At 37.9% G+C, this 24,559-nt stretch overlaps 1 protein-coding gene across 2 annotated transcripts in view; it reads right to left on the minus strand.

Moving 5' to 3' along the window:
* GAS2 (growth arrest specific 2) overlaps nt 1–24,559 on the minus strand; it is a 159,423-nt gene that overhangs the window by 18,669 nt on the left and 116,195 nt on the right. The window lies entirely within an intron of this gene.

The raw sequence follows: 24,559 nt of genomic DNA on the forward strand, positions 1-24,559 counted from the left end.
GCCCGCCCGCGGTTCAATTCAGTGCCCCATTCTGCCTGCCTGCCTGCCTTCTTCGTTTCAGAACAGCTTCGGCTGAGAATAATAACTATTCGCCTCTTTTTATCAGCCAAAGCTGCTCCGAAACGAAGAAGGCAGGCAGGCAGGCAGGCAGTGCAGGCAGAACGGAGCACTGTGGATTGAATGCGGGCGGCGGGGTGGGGTAAACGGGCGCTCGGAGGAGCTGCAGCGACAGGAAAGCCATCCCCCGGCTCTTTGAAGCAGTTTCTTCCTGGGCTGGTGGAGCAGCGAGAGAGCGACTGAGAGAGGAACGAGGCAGACACCTGAGGGATGGGGCTGAGGGGGCAGGGCCGAGGTGCTCCCCTGAACTTGGTGGTTTTGCTGGCAGGCGTTTTATTACCCGACTAGGTAACAACATCAGATGTTACCTAGTCAGGTAATGAAACGTCTGCAAGCAAAACCACCAAACTCGGATTCTTCCCCCCGGTCCTTGAAAAAGTGTTTGTGCTTGAAACTGGTCCCTGGTACAAAAAGGTTGGGGACCACTGACTTACAAGATACAGGTATAAGAATAAACATAGTTTTGAATACATGAGATAGATACTTATAAGAAAAACAAAAAGAAACAATAGGACAGGGATGGTAGGCACGATTGGTGTACTTATGCACGCCCCCTACAGGCCTCTTAGGAAGGGGGTGAGGTCAATAGTAGACAGTCTAAGGTCAAAGTTTTTGGAGTTTGGGGAAGAAACCAGAGTCAGGTAGAGTATTCCAGACATTGACCACTCTGTTGCTGAAGTCATATTTCCTGCAATCAAGTTTGATGCAGTTTACCTTGAGTTTGTATCTATTGTGTGCTCTTGTATTGTTGTGGTTAAACCTGAAGTATTCATTGACAGGTAGGACATTGCAATATATAATTTTATGTACTATACTTAGATCAAACCGAAGGCGGCGTAGTTCTAGGTTGCCTAGGTCTAAAATTTCAAGTCTGGTGGCAAAAGATATTCTCCCATGAGTAGAGGAGTGGAGAACTCTTCCTGTGAAATATTTCTGGACTTTCTCAATTGTATTAATATCAGATATGTAATGCAGGTTCCAGACTGATGAGCTGTATTCAAGTATTGGTCTAGCAAATGTTTTGTATGCTCTAGTTAGTACAGTGATATTACCAGAGAAGAAGCTACATAGGATTAGATTAACAACTCTTGATGCCTTTTTGGCTATGTAGTTACAGTGGGCTCTTAGCACTTAGAACATTAGAGATGAGTATTCCAAGGTCCTTGACAGAGTGTGGATCCTCAACAAGGTCTTGACTATTTAGCTTGTATTTTATTTTCTGATTTTTTTGCCAATATGTAAGACGGAGCATTTATTTGTTGAGATTTGAAGTTGCCATTTGATTGACCATTCTGATACATAGCCAAGGTCTTTTTGGAGGGTAATAGTATTGTCTGTGGTGTTGAATAGCTTTACATTATCAGCAAAGAGAACACAGTTGCTCTTAATATGATCACAGAGGTCATTTATATAAAGTATGAAGAGAGTTGGTCCTAAAACACTGCCTTGGGGGACATCACTGTTGACAGATACAGAATTTGATAGGACGCTCCCAATTTTGACCATTTGTTGTCTGTTTGACAGGAATGCTTCTATCCAGTTATGTAGGTGTCCAGAGATACCATAAGATTTTAGTTTTAGTAGTTTGTCAATTTACCACTGAATCAAAGGCTTTACAGAAGTCTGTGTAGATTGCGTCTATTGCTTTGCCCTGGTCGAGTTGTGTAGTCCATATGTTTTTGCAGTGTAAGAATTGCAGATTACAGGATAGTTTTTTTCTGAAACCAAATTGTTTATTAGAGAGTAGGTGGTTTGTCTCTAAATGGAGGATAATGGATTGGTTAATAATTGATTCCATGACTTTACAGGTGACGCAGCATAAAGAGATTGGTCTGTAATTTTCAACTAGGCTGGGGTCTCCCTTTTTGAAGATGGGGATGACCGTGGCTTGTGACCATAGTTTTGGGAAGGAGCTGGTCCTGAAAGATTTTTCAAAGATTATGCTTAGAGGTTCGGCTATGGCAGTGCATAGCTTTTTTAAGAAGTAGGCACATATTCTGTCCGGTCCAATAGATAGGGATGGTTTTAGATTGCGTAGTGCTTTTTCAACAATGTCTTCTGTAAAATCGATATGTATTAGATCATTGTAGTTGTCTGTGGTTTGACTAAGAAGTACTGGGCTTGATCCATTGCTGTTTACAAATACTGAGCCAAAGAACGTGTTAAAGAGGTTGGTTTTGATGGTGTCGTCATTGCAGTCTTTGCCATTATGTCCTTGCAGGGGTGGGATGGACCTTGAGTCTTTTAGTTTGTTGTTTACAAAATTGTAGAAAATTGTAGAAAGCACCATGTACATTCGAACTAGACTGTGTTGTTTCTCTGTGTCATATAATATGTGTGGGCATATGCATATTTCTGTATTATTTAGAGCTGCGGTGGTGCAGTGGTTAGAATGCAGTACTGCAGGCTACTTCTGCTGCTGCTTGCCAGCTGCCTACAATTTGGCAGTTCAAATCTCATCAGGCTCAAGGATGACTCAGCTTTCAATCCTTCAGAGGTCGGTAACATTAGGATCAAAATTGTTGGGGACAATATGCTGACTCTCATTTAGAGAAGGCAGTAAAGCACTGTAAAGTGGTATATAAGTCTAAGTGCTATTGTTATTAATAAATATCTCAGAAAAATTGAGTTTGATTACCTTGTAAGAGGAGAAAATATTGATAACTACCAGTAACAACAGAAATTCTCCAGAGTTTTATTTCAATCATTTAAAAATATATAATTTTCTTGAACCATGACTCACCATACTAAAGTTCATTCTAAAGATTTTGGAATCAGCATCTCACTGCTGTGATGTAGCTTCAAGAAGTGCCTTTGCTGATCTTTGCTTTCATCTCATATTTGAAGTTAGTTGAATAGGTTCAAATAAAGAGTCATGTGATATTCAGTTTGAATGAAATATAGGCAAGTTTATTTTATATAAAACCAATGTCTATCTAGGAGCACTGATAGTTAAAACAATCCCTGAGAATCTATATGTTTCTCAGACATCGATTAAGAAGAGCTTCAGTTTTGTAAGATTTCTTATTCTGATCACGATTATGCATTTGTTAATGGGCATGTTTCACTCATTATAAAATTATTTAAACTAGCAACATCAAATAAATAAAATGAATAAATAACAGGGATCACGTCTGCTCCAGAGAGAATTGGGGACTAATGCACACTTTCTGCATGAACAAGGCATGAAATCACTTTTTGGCTTGCTATAATCATATACCCTGGAGAAAGAGAAGGAGGGGAAGGAAATTGAGAAACAGGCTTTTTATAAATGTCTCAAAATGTTATATGAGTCTTTTCCTCTCCTCTTAGTAAATCATGGCGAGAGACATGACATAACAAGTAACTGCCTATACAAAACAAGAAATTAGTTTGAACAATAGCAGTGCTGTTTCGGAAAAACAACTTTTAAAAAAATCAATCAAGAAAATAGCGAAGTCAATTGGACTAAATCCAAGTCATACAAAAAACAATAAACTACAATTCTCTTATATTTTTGCTTTCGGATCTAAACTTACAGCATTCACGTTATAGCTACATAAGTCAGGAATCTTTTTCTGGTATGGAATGGAAAGTTAGCTAGTGAATCAAAGGCAACAGATACAATTTACTGTGTATGATACTAACCAAGAATCATAGCACAATATAAAAGGTAAAATTGTATACCTCTGACAAACATGCTGTATTTATTGCTATAGACAACTAGCAAATGTGCAATTATTCATATGAATTTCAAATAAATTTGGTAGGTATATTTACAAAGAGGGGCATCAGTTTTAAGTAAGTATTTCATATTGTTAGGTTGGCAAATTAATAAGAAGTCCATCAGCATTGACAAAATCACAATCAGTCAATTGCAAATAGCAGCTTTATTTGGAAAAACTTGTGATAATACCTCAAACATTATACAACATCAAACACCTGCCTTTCCCAGATCCTTGTTTAAACATCTGACTTATTCTGTGACCATCTATAACAGGGGTGGGCAAACTACGGCCCGCGGGCCACATCCGGCCCGTTGGTCTGTCCAATGCGGCCCGCGCCCTGAAAAAAATCGCTGCCATTGGTCTGTCCAATCCGGCCCGCCCCTGAAAAAAAATCGCTGGGCGTGGCGTATTGCCCTGTGCCCGCGTGGCCCCCAAAGCTGCAAAACAGTGCGGAGCAATCTAGGGGTAGGAAAGAAAAGAAATTTGCAAAGGCCTCGGCTGGGAGTTCGAAATCACCTTCGAGTGCGACCTCTCCGAAGGTGAGTCCCCGCCGATCCCCTTTTTTTTCCGGGGCTTCCAGGGTTAAACTTTGCAAAGGCAAAGCTTGCAGTCTGCAGCGTCTTCCCGCCGAGGAGCGGGAAGGGTTCCACCGGCGGGCGGGGTGGGCTGCTTGGAGCCACCTAAAGCTAGGCCGCTGCTGGTGGACCCTTGCCCTGCCTTGGTGCCCCATTCCCGGCTCGACGGTCCTGCTCGGGCGGCACTTTAAAAGCCTGCTCCCAGCACCCGAGCAACTTCCCAGCAACTTTCCGCTTCGTTTTAACTCGCGGGCGCGCGCCTGGCCCTGAGCTGTGCGGCGGAGGGGAAGCCAGGCGGGCGGGCAGGCGGGCTGCTTGGAGGAGGTGACCGGCGGCACTCCAGGCTTCCCCTCCGCTGTGCGGCTCAGGGGCGGCGCGGCGCCCGCGAGTTAAAACGGCCGAAAGTTGCTGGGAAGTTGCTCGGTTTTCCGGGCTTCAGGCTTAAACTTTGCAAAAGCAAAGTTTGCAGGCTGGAGCGTCTTCCGCCGAGGAGCAGGAAGGATTCCGCCCGGTGGGCGGGTGGGCGGGCTGCTTAAACTTTGCTCGGGCAGCACTTTAAAAGCCTACTCCCAGCACCCGAGCAACTTCCCAGCAACTTTCGGCTTCCTTTAACTCGCGGCGCGCGCCTGGCCCGAGCCGCGTGGCAGAGGGAAGCCCGGCGGGTGGGCAGGCTGCTTGGAGGAGGCGACCCCATGGTGCTCCGGCAGCAGCAACAGGCAGTTTCGCCCGGGCTCCGCTCAGGTGTCCGGCTGGGGCTGTCAGGAGTTGCTACCGCCGGCGGAGCTCCGTGCGGCTCCAGTCCCGCGTTGCCTTGGGAAGGAAAAGGCAAAACTAGGAGCCGCTGAGCCTGAGCCTCCGGTGCCGCTGCTCCCGTTGCAAAGCACCGCCGCGGCTCTTCCTTTTTGCCTTTCCTTTCCGAGGCAACGCGGGACTGGAGCGCGCCGGTGGTAGCAACTCCTGACTCAGGGGCCTCCGAGGAGGGGAAGGAGGAGAAGAGGGGAGAAGGGTGGCGGGGGCGATTCCCAAAAATCTTGTGCTGACCGGCCCGTCTGTCAAATTTTAAAAGTCAATGCGGCCCCCGAGCCAAAAAGTTTGCCCACCCCTGATCTATAACAAATCTGTTGTTGTGTCCATGTAGTTTATTTATTTATTATATGTTGTCTATTTTACTCTGCTAATAGTCTCTGGGTGTTCCAAGAAGCTGATTTTTTTTTACCAATATTAGTGATTGGAGCCTCGGTGGCGCAGTGGTTAGAGTGAAGTACTGCAAGCTACTCCTATGCAATTTGGCAGATCGAATCCCACCAGGCTCAAGGTTGATTCAGCCTTCCAAATTGTTGGGGACAATATGCTGACTCTGTAAACCGCTTTGAGAGGGCTGTAGAGCACTATAAAGTGGTATATAAGTCTAAGTGCTATTGCTATTATCATTACACACATACTGTTGCCCATTAATTCATAATATCAATACCATGTTATTGTTAATAAACATTTCTCATTCCAAATTTAATTATTTATTGGTTAATGCAGGGAATTTGGTCACATTTATATGAGGTTATTATAAGTCTAAAATAGGCATATTCCTTATTCCTTTCACTATCAAGATCTAAAAATTGAAGGTGAAAGATTATGGCATAAAGCAGCTATGGTTGCACCAGTGGTTATCAGCACACTGGGTGCTATAAAAAAAGTCTTGAATGGCAATTAGAAAATCTACATTTTGATAAAATGTCCATCTGTCAATTACAAAAGGCCACATTGCTTGGAACCGCACATATTCTAGGCTGCTACATTACAAAATCCTGAGATTTTGTTTTGGGAAGAACTCAATGTATATGAAGGCCAACATCAGCTAAAGATCTAGCAGCTGTAATTTCAAATTGTTATGGATACAACAATAAGACCAGATTCAGTCTAAATATCTGTTTTACTATGCAGGAAGCCTTAACATTGGAAAGGTTGAAAAACAAATTTGGTAATGATAGAGGGTGAACTGACAGACTCTATCGATATAAGAAAAGCAACAAGACAAGGGTGCCCACTATCACCTCTGTTTTTTGTGTTAACTTTGGAAGTGCTAAATAGAATTATTAGAGAGGAAAACAATATAAAAGGGATGAAAATTAAAAAGGAAGAATTTAAGGTGCAAGCATTTGCAGATGATCTGGTTTTCATATAAGAAGACCCACTAGAAACAGCATCAAAATTGATAGAAAAGATAGAGACATATGGAAAGGTGGCTGGTTTGAAAATAAATAAAGATAAGACAAAGATCTTGACAAAGAATATGCTATCAAGACAAAAGGAAGAACTCGCAGACCTATTGAAAATTCAGGTCACAAATAAGATCAAGTACTTGGGGATATATTTGACAGCAAGATGCAGTACACTAAAAGAGAATAATTATATCAAACTTAAACAGCAGATAGTGCTAGATTTGGTGAAATGAGAAAATTTACAACTGTCATTAATAGGGAGAATATCAACAATCAAGATGAATATATTACCCAGAATTTTATATTTGTTTCAAACAATTTCAATTAGGCTTGAAAAAGACTACTTTGAAGATTTAAATAAAATTGTGTTGAAATATATATGGCAAGGTAAGAAAGTGAGAATAAAGTTAAAACTTTTGCAAGATGCTAGAATAAGAGGAGGATTTGGTTTGCCTAATTGGGAGTTGTATTACCAAGCTACAAATCTGATGTGGGTTAAGGAATGGATAACATTAAGAAATACTAGATTGTTGACATTAGAAGGACATGATCTGTTGTTGGGGTGGCATGCTTTTTTATGGTATAAAGGAACTAAAACACAGGGGTATTTTAGAAGTCATTATATACGGGAGTCTCTGTGGTTAAACTGGGTGAAGATTAAAAGACAATGTTATTTGAAAATTCCAGTCTGGCTATCAACTATTGAAGCATTTTCTTATCCTATAATATACAAAAAGGAACGAACAGTTAGATATGGTGAAATTTTGAATGAAAAGGGTGAACTTAAATCTATACAAAAACTAGAGGAACAAGGTATAAAGATGAATTGGTTTTCATATGCGCAAATACATTCAAGGTATGATAAAGATTCTAAAACAGAAGGTTTCTATGATAAACTGACTGACTTAGATAAGATTTTGACAGGTACTGATGAAAAGGTGATTAAAAAATTGTATGGATATTTATTAGAAATCAAACTAGAAGAAGAACAAGTTAAAGAAACTATGATTGCTTGGGGGAAGAATTTTGGATATGGGATTAATCTAGATAAATTGCAAAAATTGTGGTCTCAAAATTATAAAATGACAATGTCAACAGCATATGAAGAAAATTTGTATAAGATGTTTTACAGGTGGCATTTTCCCCCGACAAGAATAGCAAGAAAGTTCAAGAATAAATCCGAAAAATGTTGGAAATGTCATCAGACTTCATATCCTATTTTATATATTATATATATTATATATATTATATATTATATGGTAATCATATTACCATATGTGGTGGACTTGTGCGGATGCTAAAAAATACTGGACTAAAATCCACATGTGGTTGGAAAAAATGACAAAAAAACATAGATTTGAAACCAGAGATATTTTTATTGGGAATTTTACCTGCAATATATAGTAAAGACTTGAAATACCTGATTGTAAATGTATTGACAGCGGCTAGGATTGTATTTGCTGAAAACTGGAAAAATGAGAAAACACCACCACAGGAGGAAATCATTAAGAAAATATTGGAATGTGCTGAAATGAGTAGATTGACATTTGAAATTACAGAAAAGGTGATAAACAATTTTATAAAATTTGGGATCTATTCTATCAATGGTTAGACAATAAAATATAGTAATGAAATATGTAGACTTTTAGAAAATAATAAATATATAAAGATGTACTTCTTTCTTATTATATCTACAAAATGATTCTAGGATAGATTTGGGATGATAATATGAACTGTCATAAAACAAATTAAGTAAAATATGATTATTTCGTAAAACATGAATGAATAAAAGTATAGTCAAATGATTGATTAATAATGATATTAATGTATTTAATATTTGATTGAAAATACAAGATTATATACAATGTAATTGTAATTGAAGACTACGAAATGGAAGCACAAAACAATTTGTAAACCAACCGGCACATTGTATGTATATATATGGAAGATGGCTTGATGTTTTTATGTTTTGTTTGTTTATGTTTGTTTTAAAAACCAATAAAAATTAAAAAAAATTAATTAGTCATAGAAGGGACCACCATCCTATTCTGATCTGCTATTAAGTAAGAGGATGGAATATTTGATGGGAAAGTATGGTAGTACCAAGGAAGAGCCAAGCAAGTCCACATTTTATCATCAAAGCAGACTCCACTCAAAATCTGCTGTGGTCTTGCCCTTTTAATTCAATTAGATCTTCAAGCCACATGAAAATCAATGTTGCTTTTTTCAGGTAGTGTAAAAATACTCCTGTTATTATAATGGATAGGATAACCAGATATCAAAACCCTTTATATCAACAATATTGTATTTTCTAATGTTTTACCTAATACTGAGAGATCCTAAGTAAAGCTGATTTAAAATTAGTAAAATAGTTTACATTACAATTTTTTTCTACTATTTTATGCTACCATACCTCCCTTTCTTCCCATTAATTGGCATTTAACTTTATAAATTAAACACATTTAACAAACATTTAATGCTTATATTATATTCACTCCTTTCATGGTATCCAATTGGCTTGTAAGAAAAATATACATTCATTGTTCTATTGCAGGAATCAGCAATCAAGCATTAGGTACCACCGTGATAGTTTCAAGCAATGCTATGGGTAGAATAAGCAAGAGAGATGAAAATAATAAAATGTCCAAAGGCTTAAGCAAAGTCCAATGTGAGAACAGAGATAATGCATAAAATCTGGATCATTTTATTTTTGTTTCTTAATTTATTTAAATTGGCAAATAGTGGATTCTGTTCCAGGATTTCAGAGATCCTAAATAGCCAATTCCATCCAATTGCAAAGATTTGCCTAGCACTGGTTGATAAATAATGATGTGTTCACCAAAAGGCTTGTTGCCAACACTTGTGTTGAGGGAACAGAAATTTGAATGGGAAAAGCAGTAAAAGTCCATCTTTTTTCCCCAAGTGTTCCAGTGATGATACAGAACATAGATCAAATTCCCAGTTTATCTATCAGAAATTCTTGCTCATAACAAAAATTACTTGGAAGGGATTCATTTGTATGAGCTTTTTCAATATGAGATATCATTAATTGAGCACCAACAAAAGTTGTGTGATTTTTAAAAAAAATATTTTTAATTGTTCCTTCATATTTTTCTTTATTCCTGGGAATCGTCTGGACATGCCCATTCATTTTTCTTCCTAACTTTTTTCAAAACAGGCTTGTTGTTGTCTTATTTCCAGAACTGTGAAAGAGTGGCTGACTTTATATATAAGGCAGGACTAGAACTCAAGGGTATTCTGCTTTCTAGCTTGAAGTCTTAAGCCACTGTACAAAACTGCCTCTTTTTTTTTTCCAGATTGCCTTTCCTTCAGAACAGACATTCTAGGATTTAGGGGGTAAACTGCTATGCTTACTTATTAGTCACAGTGCAAAAATAACAACTATCATATTATAAATTAATGTGAAAACTTTTAGCCTTACCCATTTAAAACAATGCCAGGGAGAAAATAGATGGGGTAGAGTGAAAATGTCCGTTTTACACAGAAAAATGTTATCTGAAAATCCTCCCTACTTTGGAAAATATATTTTCTAAAGATTGTGAGGGAGAATACAAACATCATTCCAAAGGCTATTTTGAAGTATTACTTAAAGAAATTGATATTTTAATGTACACAGTGGTAGAAACTGACTATGGTATCATATGTTTGTTTATCTTAAAAAGTAATACCCATTATATAATATGAACTTTTGCATAGTTTGTCAAAGGTGTTGCTAACTATTACCCTGCATTCATTTTTGCAGTTAGACTCAATTATTCCCACAAGAGAGTTCATTTTACAAAATTAGTTTCCCTTGAAAACATAATAGTTTCATAGATAACATAAACAATACATTTAAAACTAAAGAATATGGATTAATGTCAAGGTTTTGGAATATTCAAAAAAGGAAAGTTCTGCAATAACCTTCCTTATCACTAGCATTTTTTGAAGTACTTCATCATCTGAAAATGCAATTCAGCCTGGAAATTAATCCCTGGAATCATTTTTAAATTTTATTTTATATTCTGTAAATAAAATAACTGGCTTTATAACTTTCCCTGAAAAACACTGTAAGATATTCACTATTGTACTTATTTTAAAAAGCTTAATATTTTATACTTTTTGTGATGGTAAAATGGAATTATTTAATTGAAACTTACTGCTATACCAGTGATGGCAAACCTTTTTGTTGTGGTGTGCCGAAAGCAGCGCCGGCACCCACAATGCAATGCACTCCACCCTCTTACCTGCATTGCGCATGTGCACACCTCCCAGCTGATATTCAGCCCATTTGAGGCCATTTTCACCCTCCCAGAGGCTTGAGGGAAGCCTCTGCTTCGGCACTTCTGATATTTCCAGAAGGCCCGTTTTACGGCCTCCCGAGGCTGCAGAGGCTTCCCTTAAGCCTCTGGGAGGGTGAAAATGGCATCCCCCAAGCTCCAGAGGCCCTCCAGAGGCTGAAAATGGGTATTTCCAGAAGGCCCGTTTTTTGGCCTCCCAAGACTGCAAAGGCTTCCCTCGAGCCTCCAGGCAGGCAAAAATGGCCACAAACAGGCCAAAAAATAGCTGGGAGGCACGCGCATGCATAGTGCAGGTAAGTTTAGCTGGGGCTCGTGTGCCCGCACAAATGGCTCTGCGTGCCACCTGTGGCACATGTGCCATAGGTTCACCATCACGGTGCTATACTATCCTGACAGATGGTATTAGCTGGGAAAAATAATAATGAGGAGAATCCATTAAAGATCTATCGGAAATGCTTTTGCCTCCTAAGATTTAATTTTTCTCCCTTTGTTACCGATCAGCTCCCATCAACTATACAACCTTTCCAATATTTGAAGAATGAAATTAAACGGTGTCTTCATCTTTTTATTTATATGCTAATTGTAATGCAACTCTCTCGCTCTTTTTTTCATAGAGATCTACCTAATCATATCCATTCCTCCCCTGTAGACATTTTAATCTGCAGTATCCAAAACTAATCACTATGTTTCAGTTGAAGTATGATCCAACTCAAGGAACCAGTTTTAGTTGGTTTCCTTGGCTAAAAAAACCTCTCTCTCTAAACGTATCCTGAACATCTCTATTAGAAGATAAAGATTAATGCAATGGAAATATACTACCAACTCTCCTTGAAATGTTTCACAAAGTTTACATGCAATTTTGAGATGCCTTGTCTTTAGAAGTATTTTCAGAGGGTGGCCTGTAATTAAGTCCTTTCAGAATAAATGTCTGCAATATATTTTTTCTTTAAATGATCAAAGATTTCTGCTTATGGTAATCCTAAAAATCAAGAAACCATTAAAACAATGCATTTTAAAAACAAAAGTTCCATTTCCTTCATGAATGTTCTATTTACATTTCCTGATGCACACGTGTTAAAAAAATAAACATAGAAATATACAAACATAGCTACTTTTGTCTACATTATGCTTTAATTAATTCAGAAGCTCTAATTTTCTGCTAAGCTTTTTAGAATAATGTCTTGGATACTTTCCACATCATTTGTGGGGAGGAAATGCTAATATACATAAGACACAGTGGTTTGGATGATGGAACTCAAAATTATCTGGAGGAACTAAGGTAAAGAGCTAACATTGATCTGTTTATAAAACCAAAAGGTACTTTCCAAATAATAAAGTGTACAATCATGTTGTTTAATCCTTTTAATTTTATTGTTTTGTGTTTGTTTAATCAAATCCTAAAGTGAGCAATAACAAAGGAAAAAATATTCAGTGGTTATTCAACTGGATAGAAAGAGAAAACAGTGGACCAATGTTACTATTTGTTCTGAAATATGCCTGCTTATTAATATATAAAAGCAACAAGCAAATGGTAGATCACAGACCACTATTAGATCACTGGCCAGTTTCCATTGGACAATGGCAGCTGATTGTGGGATTTTTAACAAAGAATGTTTCATCTAAACAAAAAAAAGGCAGCAGTGCCTTTTGCTTCGAATAACTTGGCTGAGATTGTCTTAATTGTTAGAGATTCTTAGAATTTCTTTTTGGTTTGCAAATTTAAAACACATTGTTGGCGGTAGACCATATAGTAAAGTAAATAGACTGATCAAGATTAAGTGTGTGTTGGGGAAAGTTTAATATCAAATTGGTTGATATTGAATGAAATATTAAGAGGTTATGATGCATGTAATACCATCCAACCAACAAAATAAGGCATGAAATATCATCTTTCCTGTGCATCCTAGAATTTCACTGCTTTTTTTAATAGTCTAAAACATGTGGTTCCAATAAACATTCCTCTTGATTTATGGGACATGTACTACTTTTATCCAAACATGAATTGCATACAGATCTTTTATTTTGAGTTTGAGATCTCTGAAATTAAAAAAGAATACTGCTATATATCTGGTTAAGGTATGAAATTACATAGTTTAAACACATCCCAGGAATGCAAGTTTCGTTATCTTTATCTTTGATAAAAATGTATCCAATTCCCCAAATGTCATCTGGGTGAAAACAAGTTTAATTGTTAAAAATTAAAATGTGGAGGAAAAATAAAATTAATTAAAGTGTCCATTTGTGCAAAAGATTTTTAAGGCTTAGTTCTTGAATTTTCAGTTTACGTTTCTATATATTCAATCATATATTGTTCAATCCCATGAGTTTTCTTCTCCCATGCTGGCAAACAACTGTTTAACAACTTGGATGAAAACACATGAGTAAGAATTTTATTTACTTCATTTTTTTTATAAGAACTTTTTTATAAGAAATTTCATATATTTTATTGAATGTTAGGAAAATTGAGTTAAACCATAGAAGTATTATGATGTTTCAATTTTGTTTTAAATTTCAAAGATTGTGAATCTAAAACCATATTATATATTTCTATATTTGAAAAACATTCACACTTATTACTATTGCTAATTTCAATGTAGCTGTTTCTACTCTTCTTCCTTACCTCCTATATCTTTAATTCTAATTAAATAGGAATTAATCTAATTATTAAAGCAAATAGAAAGTAATCTAATAATTCATTGATTGTATTAGCATTTTTTTAAAATACAAAAGGTTGCATATTGAAGATGCTTTAAATGATATTCCATTGTTGTGGTTATATATACTAGAAGAATATAATCATGTCTCCATCCATAAGAAATATATTTCAAATGTTTATGCATATAAGATATCCAGACATGGGCATCTTTGCCCAGGTTGTAGCCTTCTAAAAATGTTCTAGTTGAAGATCCAAATCATGTCTCTAGTGTACATAGAGTTACATATAGAGTGCCATAATTTATAAAAAGTTACACCAAGTTTGATCATTTTCAACCATGTTCAGTCGCAAAATCGAATAAAGAAATTAAATGGATGAAGTTTGTTTCCAGCCTCTTCATTTTCAGAAAGCCACACTATTTAATTCCGAGTTGTCAAATTACTTTGAAAGAATCCAAAGCAGAACTCATAAAGCTGATGACAAATACACAGGCAACTCCCATATATGAAACCCATTTACTGCACCTAGTTTCTGTATTACAGAGATTAGTGTAGCTACATAAAGAATTCAGAAAATTATATACCTTCAACACAGATTTACATTATCCCTTTTCAGTAATGCAGACCTGTCAATTTGTACCAGAAAGTGCTTTCAGAATGCCAAAAGCAACAAGTCCCTTCACCTGAGTCATTATTAAGTTTATTAGAAGCTTAACCTAGTTCTCGTCTGCTAAAAAAAGCAAAGTACAGCTTGATTGGAGGGTACTTTGGATACATAGAAACTGAAAGGTTTGCTGAACCTGAGAATCTCCATTTGAAGACAATGGAGCCTCTTTGCAGGCTTGCCCAGGAAATAACCTTTTCTGGTGATCATAATGGATATTGAGCTTAATGAACTAGATGATGAATGTTCAGTCTCATAAAAACACACACAATCTATCTGAATGCATAGGTGCACACAGAGACAATAGTATGCAAGAGTATACTGCCAAAGCCCAGAAGAAGATCAAAGTATAACTGATGGATAAAAGCACCAAGTCAGGACATGAACTTGCCCAATCAACAATTGCCCAAGAACGGCTACACTGCATCTCAAACTGCCTTCTAAATTTGTAACAATTTTCCTAGCAAGTTTGATGAAAAGTAGCTGGTCAGAATCCAACACTTTTTGGTTATAACACAGGAGACAAAGAGGAACTCTATACATAATTTGTGTGTATGTATGAACACACATAAGGAATGGGTATGTAAAGAATGAAGAAATTCTCCAGTTTATTTGTTGCTTTCTGTCTGCTCACTTTTTTTTACCCTAGGAAATCCTTCTGGAATCAAAGATCCAAAACTAACTTTTGGTAGCTGACTGCTAATATATATGTTATCTGTTTACGTTAAATGGAAAAAGTTGCTAATCAGTACTGTGTATCTCTAATTTTCTCTGCTACAATTGGATGTAAACAAATAGCTTAAAAGAGAAAGGCCATTTTCCTCTTTGAATAATATTATTGGTTGGCATAAGGCAGACAGAGCGCAAATCTTTAAATAAAGTAAATAAGGCAATTTTTTAAAAAAAGACTAGACAATCGTTCCTAATTTCTCCCATTAAATTAAAAGTGATTTTAGGAATTGAAACGGGAAAAATTGTCAGCCTTATGTTTGAACTAGTTAACCACCATTCAGGAATACATTTCTAGATTGAAAATGCCCCTAACTCAATGTGGCTATTTAGAAATAAATGCAGAACTTTATATTTAAGAATATTTCTATCTATTTTAGGCTCGCAAAACAAAACATTGGGAAATTAAGGGAGTGTAGACCTCAATTGTTAACATTTGTTTTATGAACGGTATGCAAATAAGCCCTCAAAATATCGGGAAGAAGGAACAATGCTTTCCAAAAAGGTTTTACCCAATGCTAGCAGAAAGTCATCCTGAGGTTGTAACTTTCATGATAGCTACATAGCTGTCTACTGCAACTTCCATTCAAGAATGTCAAAATGTTCTGAATTAAGTTGCATTCTAATAAGACTGGAACTAAAAGAAGAAATAGCAGCACTATGTTGAAAAGATTGTGATTTATAGTGAACTGAAATTGAAACCAGATTCTAGATGCACCTTTATTGAAAATAAAATATTAAAAAACCCACCACTTTTAAAAATCTCATATTAGAGTGTCAAATGATTATGAATCCTCTGTTGGTATTGATTTACATTTCCCATGATAACAACATATAGTCTAAAACTGCATTGAAAATGAAGCTAGAGTTAGGTTTACAGCTAGGTTTAGGTCTTCTTGGAGTCATGGCCAAAAACTAATGTGTGGGATAGATTCTTATATGTTTTCTAAGGGAAGCAATGGTGACAGCTTTTCATTCAGAGTTGTTTCTGGTCCACAGTAAACTAAGTTGAGAGTTAGAGTAACAGTTAGAGTTACGTCTACCTGGAATGATGGACAAATATTAATGCAAGGATAGGTTCTCTAGAAGTTTTCTAACAGAAGCAATAATGACATTCTTTGTCTCAAGTTGTTTGTCATCCACAGTAATACATGAAAAAAAAAAACATTGGCATTGAAAATAAACCTAAGTTTAGGTTTAAGTCTTTTTGGAGTCATGGTCAGAAACTAATGCTATGGAAAGTGGAAAGATTCTTTGAGGTTTTCTGAGGAATGGGTCAGTGACAGATTTTCATTCGTGCAAGGGACGCAGTGGCTCAATGGCTGAGATCAAAAGGTCAGCAGTTTGGCACAACCCAGACAAATATTGATATCCCAATCCTCATCAGAGAAGCTGTTGAGCATGAATGGAAACGTCCAAACGCCATCTTATTTGGTCTAGAGGTCACCAATAACAATGATGACATCACAACTGTGGTAATATAACCTATTGATCATTTTATCATTTTCTGTAAGGCCTTTGTATAACTAGCAGTAAGTCTAGGAAGATGTGGGCATTCTTGGTGGGGGTAGGAGTATCTTTGCTCAGAGTGCCTCATTCTGTTTTGATTCTGCCAGTTTAGAAGGAACAGGGAAATGGGTGAAAGTTCAAGATACACAGTTGTGCTTTCTCATGGGACTTTCCAAACTTTCCCATGAGACTTTCCGTGGCTGTATGATCTCATCCTAGCAAGGTAACATCTGGGACTTTCCAAGATTGTGTGTTCTCATGCTGGTGAAGTAATCTCTTGTTGAGGTCATTGTTTTCTGAATATGCATACTGTATATTTGCTTGTGTTTTTTCTCAATAAATACTGCTACCTGAGTTCTCTCAGGGTTGGCATTTTCTCAGAGACAGTTCCCTGTGTCTCATTTCAAATGTCAATCCACCATAAATGGTGACCCGACGTGATAGCTTGGAAGGCTATCGTTTCCCGCATCCTATACTCATCGTCGCGGACGTCGACTGGCCCTCATCTTCTTCGCTGGACGAAGATAGATTCTTTCGTGAGTATGGGGGAGATCTCTCGAAGGCTCAGAAAGAGCACATCAGGGAATTGAGAGGGATCATTGGGAATAGTTTTGGGTTTGGAATTGGCAGTAGGGGTTGTGCTGTAGGAAAGAAAGAAATTGAGGACTTACTACAGTATGTTTGGAAAAATATTAAGTCATATCCAGAGGAGGTAGTATTAAAGTAGAGTCCTGGAAAAAGATAGGAAATTTTTGCATGAGGAACCTCGTGCCCCTTCTTCAATTTTGTTAACCTGGAGGGTGATTATGGATGCGTTAGCTACTTATGAACAACCGCTCCTAGCACCCCCGAAGAAGGTTTGCCGCTTTACCATGCGGTGCGTTTGTTGCCGCCGACGGCACCTCCAGATAAATCTGGGGAACTGTCTGGCGCTAGCAATACTTTGTCAGAGGATAAGAGTTTACCTTTAAGGGTTCAGGTGGATGCAGTTACTGCAGCTATTCAAGAAGCAAAGAATAGAGGGAATTATCAGGAGATGATTTGGTGGAGTTTGGAGTAGAAGTTCAACTTAATCCAGTGGAAATTGTCATGGATGCTGCATTAAATCCGCAGCGGGAGTGGAAGCCTTTACAGCTCAGAATTTTGAGGGAAGTTAAGCAAGCAGCAAAAAGAATATGGTGTTAGAACGCCATATACTCAGGCATTGTTAGAAGCAGTTGGTTATGGAAATAAAATGATTCCGGCTGACTGGAAAGCTCTGTTGAATATGATTTTAACTCCAGCTCAATATTTGGTGTTAGATCAGAAATGGAGACAGCTGGCAGTCCAGAGGGGAACAGCAAATGTTACCCCAGATCAGCTTTACGGAGCTGGTAATTTTACAACAGTGGAACAACAGAGAGATGGTATGCCTGAGGAAGGGTTCATTCTTCTCCCACAAATAATTTTTCAAGCCATAGGGTCTCTCCCTGACGGCGAAGGTGGTGAGAAGACCTTTACTAACATCAAACAAGGGAACAATGAACCCTATGAAAATTTCATTAGCAGATTGAAATTGGCTATAGAAAGACAAATTGATAATCAATTGCAGAAAGAGTTGCTTTTAAGTTAGCAGTAGAACAAGCTAACACAGATTGCAAAAAGATTTTAAATCCACTGGTAGCAAGTGGGGAGCGAGAAATCGCGGATTTGATTAATGCATGTAGAAAGGTAGGGAGTCAGTCTTTTAACATGGAAACTTTAGCTCTGGCTTTACAAACAGGACATGCTCAAAAGGGGAATTGTTTCAATTGTGGGAAGCCTGGACATTTTAAAGCGCAATGTCGGGCTCCTGGAGGGGGTCAAAGTCAGCAGAATAAGAGATCAATAGGACAGGGTGTTCGTCCTAAATCAGTGTGCCCAAAATGTAAGAAAGGATACCATTGGGCATATCAGATGCTCCTACAGTTTTTACTGATGGAGGGAAAGTTTTTGGTGCTTGTGTTTGGAAAGATAAATCTGGAATTTGGCATACAAAAGTGACATCAGAGCAGAAGTCTGCCCAGCAGGCAGAACTTGCTGCTGTAGTTTTGGCTTTTCAAAATTTTCACAATCAGGATTTTAATTTAATAGTGGATTCATTGTATGTGTATAATTTGTTACCCTTTGTAGCAGGTTCTTATTTGTCTCCTGGAATATCACCTGATATTTTAAGATTGCTTTTGCTGTTACAAGGATGTTTGGAGCAGCGTGTGAATGTGTGTTTTGTTGCTCAAATGCCACGCTCAAGACCATGTTGACTAAATTAAATAAAAAGGAGGGAAGCTCCTGGGGCTTCCGGCGATTCAAGATCAATTAAATCTAGCTTTGTATACTTTAAATTTTTAAATTTGTCTGGTAACCCCCTGCGGCGGGCCAGCAGGCATTTTTCTTCTCCTTCTACAGATGCGGTGAGACCTCGGGTGTTGGTGCGGTTCCTTCCAGATCCAGCATGGGTTCCTGCTGAGCTGATAACGTGGGGACGTGGTTATGCAGCAGTTGAACATCTTGGTCAAATTCGTTGGGTTCCTGGTCGGTGTGTTCGGCCTGATCATTGAGCACCTGTAAAGGAAGTTTCGGAGGAGCAGGATGGCGCATCTGTGGTTCCTGATCCTGCTGATTCTGCCTAATCTGTCCTGGGCTGCTCGGGTGCGGAGAGAGCAGCGACAGCATGTTCAGCGTGCCGGAGATTTGGGCGATGATTTGTGGACAGATAATAATTACATTAAAGATTTGCGCACAACTGCCAAAAACTTGAACATCACCAATTGTTGGTTGTGTATGCACCTTCCTGGGAGAGTGGGAGAAGGACTAACATTGCATGGAGTGCCTTTTGAGGAAAAAGATTTAATAAAGAATGCAACCTGGAGAAAACAGTTGTCTTGTGCTACAACAGAGCAATTCCAGATCCTAACCATGGGAGGTAATCTATGGACACAAATTTCTCGAGGTCTTATCCCGCCTTTGGGAATTGCTATGAACTATAGGGATATTCATATTTTAAATAATTTTACTGTTGCTATGTTTAATGATACTGTAAAGAATATTAAGATGATTAATGTAGAAATGTCTGAAATTCGTACAGTTACTTTGCAAAATCGATATGCTTTAGATATTATGTTAGCTGCTCAAGGAGGAGTTTGTGCTTTAATTCATTCACATTGTTGTGTTTTTATACATAATTATGAGCCAAACATTACAAAGACTGTTCAGGACATGGAAGATCGCATTGCTCAGCATCAATCTGGAGCCGATGGGTTTAATGCATCATTCTGGGACAGTCTGTGGTCCTGGCTTCCTGATGGATCATGGTTTCGTTCCTTATTGCAAGGGGTTGTTATTATTATTGCTATATGTATCTTATTATGTTGTTTTATTCAATGTATTCCTAATCTATTACAAATGTGTACCTCAGTCTTCCGGCGTGAGGGATCAGGTCATGAGGGAACTGTGTACTATGCCACTAAAACACCCCTATCTTTGAATAAATAAAAAAGGAGGAATGTGGTAATATAACCTATTGATCATTTTATCATTTTCTGTAAGGCCTTTGTATAACTAGCAGTAAGTCTAGGAAGATGTGGGCATTCTTGGTGGGGGTAGGAGTATCTTTGCTCAGAGTGCCTCATTCTGTTTTGATTCTGCCAGTTTAGAAGGAACAGGAAATGGGTGAAAGTTCAAGATACACAGTTGTGCTTTCTCATGGGACTTTCCAAACTTTCCCATGAGACTTTCCGTGGCTGTATGATCTCATCCTAGCAAGGTAACATCTGGGACTTTCCAAGATTGTGTGTTCTCATGCTGGTGAAGTAATCTCTTGTTGAGGTCATTGTTTTCTGAATATGCATACTGTATATTTGCTTGTGTTTTTCTCAATAAATACTGCTACCTGAGTTCTCTCAGGGTTGGCATTTTCTCAGAGACAGTTCCCTGTGTCTCATTTCAAATGTCAATCCACCATAACAACTATCCGAAACATCATCAGGGATTATCAAGCATCAACCATCTCCGCTGATGAAATACTTGACATTTCACACATTGGCGAGAGCTCAAAAACAGAGACGGCTCTGTGGCCCCACGCCTGTGCAGAGTCATTTGCAAAAATGAATCAAGCAAATGTAAATTCATTTATACTATAAACTCACTCGCCAAACCAACACCAACCATAAGAACCTCCGTTGTCGCCGGACCTAACCATACAGCAACGTGCCCACTCCCGTGTACTCCGCATTGAACTCAAAAACCGTCTAGACAATGGAGAGAAGGACCTGTACATTGACTACCATGCTGACTGTATCAAAAGTAAGCCATGCAACCCAATACTCAGCTTTTACCCTCAACCACAACCCTACCTCAACCGATCCACCATCACCCAAGACTAGGCACGCACGCTCCCAACTACCTCAATTCCAACTACTGCCGGCCTTAAAACTACTCAATGCAAGAAGCCTCGTGAATAAAATACCTGAATTTCTCATCCTACTAAATATGGCTAACTTTGACATTATATTTGTCTGTGAAACATGGCTCAATGCATCTCTCCCGACTCCATTACCACAGTAAGAGACTATCATGTTTACCGATCAGATCGTGAAAATCGTCGAGGAGGTGGTGTTGCTATCTTCTATAAAAAATCCTTACATCTAAAAAATATCCAAGTTACCCAGGAGCTTGCTCTTCCTGAGACCATCATCTGTGAACTATCCTTAAATATCACAATTCGATTCTTACTATGTTACAGAGCACCTGATTATGACATCGAACATGTAAACAAGCTAAATACATTACTAACATGGGCTGCATCCTGCCCATACACTTTTATCTTTCTTGGTGATTTCAATCTACCTCATATTGACTGGACCCTAAATGATTGTACAACTGAAATCATACACACAACCTTCTACAATGCTATTACAAATCTGGGACTGGAACAACTAGTAACCAACAACACTAGACTAAACAACTGCCTCGATCTCATCTTCTGCAATAGTTTGAATTTAATTTACGGAATACAAACTAAAGAACCCTTTCAGCAGTGACCACAATATGATTGACTTTTGTCTCAACATACGCCCACACAAAAATCACCACAATGATGTAATCCCCAATTGTAACTTCAAAAAAGGCAACTATGATCTTATAGACAACGATCTCTCATCCCTTGATTGGCCATATCTATTCACTGGATGCAATACTGTTGAAGACCATTACAACATATTTTTACTTGAAGTCAAAAGAGTCATCAAACTATATGTACCAACAACAACTCCCAAAACAAAAACAAAAAGCAGATTACCCATAACAATAAGGAAACTTCAATCCAAAAAGAGATCACTCTGGGGGAAAAACAAATCTGGTCACATTGCCAATTTCAAAAGCCGATACAAAAATTTATGCCACCAGATAAAGACCGAATGCACCAATTATCACATTAAACAAGAGGAAAACCTTCTAAGCACCAATTCCACCCGTGCTTTTTACAATTTTGTAAACAACAAACTAAAAGACTCAAGGTCCATCCCACCCTTGATAGGACCTGATGGTAAAGACTGCAACGACGACACCATTAAAGCCAACATCTTTAACACATTCTTCGGCTCAGTATTTGTAAACAGCAATGGATCATGCCCAGTATTTCCTAGCCGCACCACAGATAACAACAATGATCTAATACATATCGATTTTACAGAAGACAATGTTGAAAAAGCACTACGCAATCTAAAACCATCTCTATCTATTGGACCGGATGGAATATGTGCCTACTTCTTAAAAAAGCTATCCACTGCCATAGCCAAACCTCTAAGCATAATCTTTGAAAAATCTTTCAGGACCAGCTCCTTGCCTAACCTATGGTCACAAGCCACAGTCATCCCCATCTTCAAAAAGGGAGACCCAAGCCTAGTTGAAAATTACAAACCAATCTCCTTATGCTGCGTCACCTGTAAAGTCATGGAATCAATTATTAACCAATCCATCATCCTCCACTTAGAGACAAATAACCTACTCTCCAATAAACAATTTGGTTTCAGAAAAAAACTATCCTGTAATCTGCAACTCTTACACTGCAAAAACATATGGACGACACAACTCGACCAGGGCAAAGCAATAGACGCAATCTACATAGACTTCTGTAAAGCCTTTGATTCAGTGGTACACGACAAACTACTCCTAAAAATAAAATCCTATGGTATCTCTGGACAACTGAATAACTGGATAGAAGCATTCCTGTCAAACAGACAACAAATGGTCAAAATTGGGAGCGTCCTATCAAATTCTGTACCTGTCAATAGTGGTGTTCCCAAGGCAGTGTTCTAGGACCAACTATCTTCATACTCTACATAAATGACCTCTGTGATCATATTAAGAGCAATTGCGTTCTTTTCGCTGATGATGTAAAGCTGTTCAATACCACAGACAATACTGCTACCCTACAAAAGATCTTGACTATGTATCAGAATGGTCAAACAAATGGAAACTTCAAATCTCAACAAATAAATGCTCTGTCTTACATATTGGCAAAAAAAATCAGAAAATAAAATACAAGCTGAATAGTCAAGATCTTGTTGATGACCCAAGCTCTGTAAAGGACCTTGGAATACTCACCTCTAATGATCTAAGTGCTAGAGCACACTGCAACTACATAGCCAAAAAGGCATTAAGAGTTGTTAACCTAATCCTACGTAGCTTTTTCTCTGGTAATATCACACTACTAACCAGAGCATACAAAACATTTGCTAGACCAATACTCGAATACAGTTCATCAGTCTGGAACCCACATTACGTATCTGATATTAGCACAATTGAGAAAGTCCAGAAATATTTCACAAGAAGAGTTCTCCACTCCTCTACTGTTGTAGAATACCTTATGCCACCAGACTTGAAATTCTAGAACTAGAAAACCTTGAATTACGCCGTCTTCGGTCTGATTTAAGCATGGTATATAAAATCATACATTGCAATGTCCTACGTGTCAATGAATACTTCAGCTTCAACCATAACAACACAAGAGCACACAATAGATACAAACTCAAAGTTAACCGCACCAAACTTGATTGCAGGAAATACGACTTCAGCAATAGAATGGTCAATGTCTGGAATACTCTACCCGACTCTGTAGTTTCTTCCCCAAACCCCAAAAACTTTAACCTTAGACTGTCTACTATTGACCTCACCCCTTTCCTAAGAGGTCTGTAGGGCGTGCATAAGCGCACCAACGTGCCTACCGTCCCTGTCCTATTGTTTCTCTTATTCTTCTTTTATTTTTCTTATATGTACCCATTTCATGTATTCACAACTATGTATATACTTATACTTATTATCTTGTAAACAATTGGCAAATCAAATAAATAAATAAATAAATAAATAAATAAATAAACAAACAAACAAACAAACAAACAAACAAATAAATAAATAAATAAATAAATTTCTGGTCCACAGAACAATACAAGGGAAAATCCAATTGGCATTGAAAATGAAATTGGGGTTAGGGTTTGCAGTCCTGGCTGAAATCTAATGCTAGGAATAGATTCTTACTGGTTTTTTAAGGAAAGTGTTGGTGACAGCTTTTCATTCGGACTTGTTTGTGGTACGCAATAAAATGCATGTAAAATCCCATTGGCATTGAAAATGAAACTAAGTTTAGGGTAAGAGTTAGGGTTAGGGTTAGTCATGGTCAAAAGCTCATACTGGGAATAGATTCTTAGTAGATTTCTTAGGAAAGGGCCATTTGCAGCTTTTTTCCCCCAGAATTTTTTATGGTCCACAGTAAAATATATGTGAACATCCCATTGGCATTGAAAATGAAAATAAGGTTAGGGTTAGGGTTAGGGATAGGGTTAGGATTAGGGTAAGGTCTACTTGAAGTTTTGCCTGAAATCTAATGCTAGGGATAGGATTTTAGTGGGTTTCTAAGGAAATTGTCAGTGACAGCTTTTCTCTTGGAGTTGTTTTTGGTCCACAGTAAAATACATGGGAAAATCCTATTTCCACTGAAAATGAACTAGGATTAGGGATAGTGTTAGGGTCATATCTGCTTGAAGTCATGGCTGAAAAGTAATGCCAGGGATAG

The sequence above is a fragment of the Notechis scutatus genome, chromosome 1, assembly GCF_049901735.1.
Source record: "Notechis scutatus isolate UNSWTSFEM ecotype Mainland chromosome 1, rNotScu1.2, whole genome shotgun sequence".
Taxonomy (NCBI): Eukaryota; Metazoa; Chordata; class Lepidosauria; order Squamata; family Elapidae; genus Notechis; species Notechis scutatus.